We start from the raw sequence: 4,724 nt of genomic DNA, 5'->3' as shown, positions 1-4,724 counted from the left end.
GAAACTCTAACTCCGAACTTAATATGTCATATATATAATTTGATTCAAAAAATATGTACAATTTGAATATGATCTTAGTTTACCTGTTAACCATTTTCAAAATGCTTTTTGGGGTGATGAAACCTTAATCAATACTACATGATTTGCCTTTCTTTCGTACCGGTGAAGATTTGGATTGGAAATTAACACCTCAGCAAAACCAGATTGGAGGCGAAAGAACCCATCTATAACCACGCATGCACGCCTTGTCAAAACCTCATAGAAAATAACAAATTTCTCATTCAAATGTATTGTGATTGACCACATTCAAATGTGTTGTGATTGTGTGAGCACTAAGACCATCATCGGCGAGGGTGGGAGGGAGGATAAGAGGAAACATAGATGTGATGCCATGTGTTGAAATAACGGACGTGGACCTATTAGCGTCTTGAGTCATGATTACTGGGTTTGGGATGTATGGTATTTTTTTCTCCCGTTGCAACACACATGCTCTTTTGCTAGTAAAAAACAAAAAAATGGATGTGTTCCTTCTCCCCAAATCCCATATACTCCTTTGCCTAGGACGTCGTCCTCTGCCTTCCCTCACCCACTCCCTCCGGATGCTCGCTCATATCTCCTATCAGTGCCCTTGCCCATCGCCCTTCAATTGTCGTCCTCCTGGAGCTCCCACCCCGTCTTCCTAGCACCAAATCTTGGTCATGGATGGGAACAACACTGCAATGTAGATGGCCCAAGGAAGGGAGAGGGAGGGTCGAGCAGACTTCGGTTCCTGTCGCTGCGCCGCAACTGGACGTCGAGGGCACGGGCAACGCGTGCTACTCGCCAAAGGGAATTGCCGCTGCAGCTGCACCTGTGGCTGTTTTACGGGAAGTTTCGTTGAGGCTAAGGCCATGCAGTACCAGCCTCATGGCACCGCGGCTCGCCGTCAAGAGGTTTCTTGGCGCCAAGGACATGGACGAGGGCCACACCTGGACCAGGACCAGAGCGTGTAGTCACAGTGATTGGTGGCATGGCCTACTGCTAGCTTCTGCATCGACAGGACCGCTGCCAGGGTCCGCCGACACACCAATAAGCAGTGGCGAAGCTATCACTTGATTACAGGGTGGTCTGTGCTACTTCTGAGTTGCGTTTGGCTTTCCTCGAAAAGGAGAGGATGATGCAGTACAGTAGAGATAAGTATTTTCCTCAGTTATGAAACTAAGATTATCAATCCAGTAGGAGAACCAAGCAACGACTAGTAAACATCACCTACACACAAACAACAAATACTTGCAACCCAATGCATATAGTAGTTTTCAATCCCTCGGCGGTTATGAGCAAGATTAAATGATATAGTTTTTGATAGATAGATCAAACAAAAATACGAAAAAAATGTAGCAAGGTATTTTTTGTTTTTTATTTTATCAAAGAATATATGATAAAAGATAGACCCGGGGCCATAGTTTTCACTAGAGGCTTCTCTCTTGAAAATAGCATACCATCGGTAAACAAATTATTGTTGGGCAATTGATAGAAAAGCAAATGATTATGACGATATCCAAGGCAATGATCATATATAGGAGTCACGTCCGAGACAAGTATACCAAAACGATTCTGCATCTACTACTATTACTCCACGCATGGGCCGCTATCCAGCATGCATCTAGTGTATTAAATTCATGGAAAAATAGATTAACGCCTTAAGCAAGATGACATGATGTAGACAAGATAAACTCACGTATGAATAAACCCCATTTTTTACCCTTAATAGCAACGATGCATACATGTCATGTCCCTTTCTGTCACTGGGATTGAGAACTTCAAGATCAAACCCATTACAAAGCACCTCTTCCCATGGCAAGATAAATCAATCTAGTTGGCCAAACCAAACCAATAAATCAGAGAAGAAATACGTGACTATAATAATCATGCATAAAAGAGTTCGGAGAAAACTCAAATAATATTCATGGATAGATCTATCATAAACTCACAATTCATCAGATCCCAACAAACACACCGCAAAAAGTCATTACATCAAATAGACCTCCAAGAACACCGAGGAGAACATTGTATTGAAGATCAAATTGAGAGAAAAGGACATCTAGGTACTAACTATGGACCCGTAGGTCTGTGGTAAACAACCCACGCATCATCGGAGGGCAGCAAGGATGATCTATGATACGTCTCAAACGTATCTATAATTTTTGATTGTTCCATGCTATTATATTATCCATCTAGGATGTTTATATGCATTTATATGCTATTTTATATGATTTTTGGGACTAACCTATTAACCTAGAGCCCAGTGCCAGTTTCTGTTTTCTCCTTGTTTTTGAATTTTACAGAAAAAGAATACCAAACGGAGTCCAATTGATGTGCCAATTTTTGATGATTTTTATGGACCAAAAGAAGCCCCTGGAGTGAAAGAGTTGGGCCAGAAGAGTCCCGGGATGCCCACGAGGGTGGGGGCGCTCCCAACTGTTGGAAATATGCCCTAGAGGCAATAATAAAAGTATTATTATTATATTTCCTTGTTCATGATAATTGTCTTTTATTCATGCTATAACTGTATTATCCGGAAATCGTAATACACGTGTGAATACATAGACCACAATATGTCCCTAGTGAGCCTCTAGTTGACTAGCTCGTTGTGATCAACAGATAGTCATGGTTTCCTGGCTATGGACATTGGATGTCGTTGATAACGGGATCACATCATTAGGAGAATGATGTGATGGACAAGACCCAATCCTAAGACTAGCACAAAAGATCATGTAGTTCATTTGCTAGAGCTTTGCCAATGTCAAGTATCTCTTCCTTCGACCATGAGAGCGTGTAACTCCTGGATACCGTAGGAGTGCTTTGGGTGTATCAAACGTCACAACGTAACTGGGTGACTATAAAGGTGCACTACAGGTATCTCCGAAAGTATCTATTGTTTTATGCGGATCGAGACTGGGATTTGTCACTCCGTGTAAACGGAGAGGTATATCTGGGCCCACTCGGTAGGACATCATCATATGCGCAATGTGACCAAGGAGTTGATCACGGGATGATGTGTTACGGAACGAGTAAAGTGACTTGCCGGTAACGAGATTGAACAAGGTATTGGATACCGACGATCGAATCTCGGGCAAGTAACATACCGATAGACAAAGGGAATTGAATACGGGATTGATTAAGTCCTTGACATCGTGGTTCATCCGATGAGATCATCGTGGAACATGTGGGAGCTATCATGGGTATCCAGATCCCGCTGTTGGTTATTGACCGGAGAACGTCTCGGTCATGTCTACATGTCTCCCGAACCCGTAGGGTCTACACACTTAAGGTTCGATGACGCTAGGGTTATAAAGGAAGTTTGTATGTGGTTACCGAATGTTGTTCGGAGTCCCGGATGAGATCCCGGACGTCACGAGGAGTTCCGGAATGGTCCGGAGGTAAAGATTTATATATGGGAAGTCCTATTTTGGCCACCGGAAAATGTTCGGGATTTTTCGGTATTGTACTGGGAAGGTTCTAGAAGGTTCCGGAGTGGGGCCCACCTGCATGGGGGGACCCACATGGACGTGGGTAGTGGGGGCAAGGCCCCACACCCCTGGTCAAGGCGCACCAAGATCCCCCCTTAGAAGGAATAAGATCATATCCCGAAGGGATAAGATCAAGATCCCTAAAAAGGGGGGATAACAATCGGTGGGGAAGGAAATAATGAGATTTCTTTCCTCCCACCTTGGCCAACGCCCCAATGGACTTGGAGGGCAAGAAACCAGCCCCTCCACCCCTATATATAGTGGGGAGGCGCATGGGAGCTATACACGAAGTTCTGGCGCAGCCCTCCCCCTCTCCCAAGTCGTCCTCCTCTCCCGTGGTGCTTGGCGAAGCCCTGCAGGATTGCCACGCTCCTCCACCACCACCACGCTGTTGTGCTGCTGCTGGGTGGAGTCTTCCTCAACCTCTCCCTCTCTCCTTGCTGGATCAAGGCGTGGGATACGTCACCGGGCTGTACGTGTGTTGAACGCGGAGGTGCCGTGCGTTCGGCACTTGATCATCGGTGATTTGAATCACGACGAGTACGACTTCATCAACCCCGTTCACTTGAACGCTTCCGCTTAGCGATCTACAAGGGTATGTAGATGCACTCTCCTTCTACTCGTAGCTGGTTTCTCCATAGATAGATCTTGGTGACACGTAGGAAAATTTTGAATTTCTGCTACGTTCCCCAACAGTGGTATCAGAGCCAGGTTTATTGCGTAGATTCTTTGCACGAGTAGAACACAAAGTAGTTGTGGGCGTTGATGTTGTTCAATATGCTTACCGTTAGTAGTCCAATCTTGTTTCGACGGTATTGTGGGATGAAGCGGCTCGGACCGACCTTACACGTACTCTTACGTGAGACAGGTTCCACCGATTGACATGCACTTGGTGCATAAGGTGGCTAGCGGGTGCCAGTCTCTCCCACTTTAGTCGGAACGGATTCGATGAAAAGGGTCCTTATGAAGGGTAAATAGCAATTGGCATATCACGTTGTGGTTTTGCGTAGGTAAGAAACGTTCTTGCTAGAAACCCATAGCAGCCACGTAAAACATGCAAACAACAATTAGAGGACGTCTAACTTGTTTTGCAGGGTATGCTATGTGATGTGATATGGCCAAAAGGATGTGATGAATGATATATGTGATGTATGAGATTGATCATGTTCTTGTAATAGGATTCACGACTTGCATGTCGATGAGTATGACAACCGG

Source organism: Triticum aestivum, chromosome 3B, assembly GCF_018294505.1.
Source record: "Triticum aestivum cultivar Chinese Spring chromosome 3B, IWGSC CS RefSeq v2.1, whole genome shotgun sequence".
Lineage (NCBI taxonomy): Eukaryota > Viridiplantae > Streptophyta > Magnoliopsida > Poales > Poaceae > Triticum > Triticum aestivum.
The sequence above is the reverse complement of the archived record's forward strand: the minus strand, read 5'-3'. Positions refer to the sequence as shown.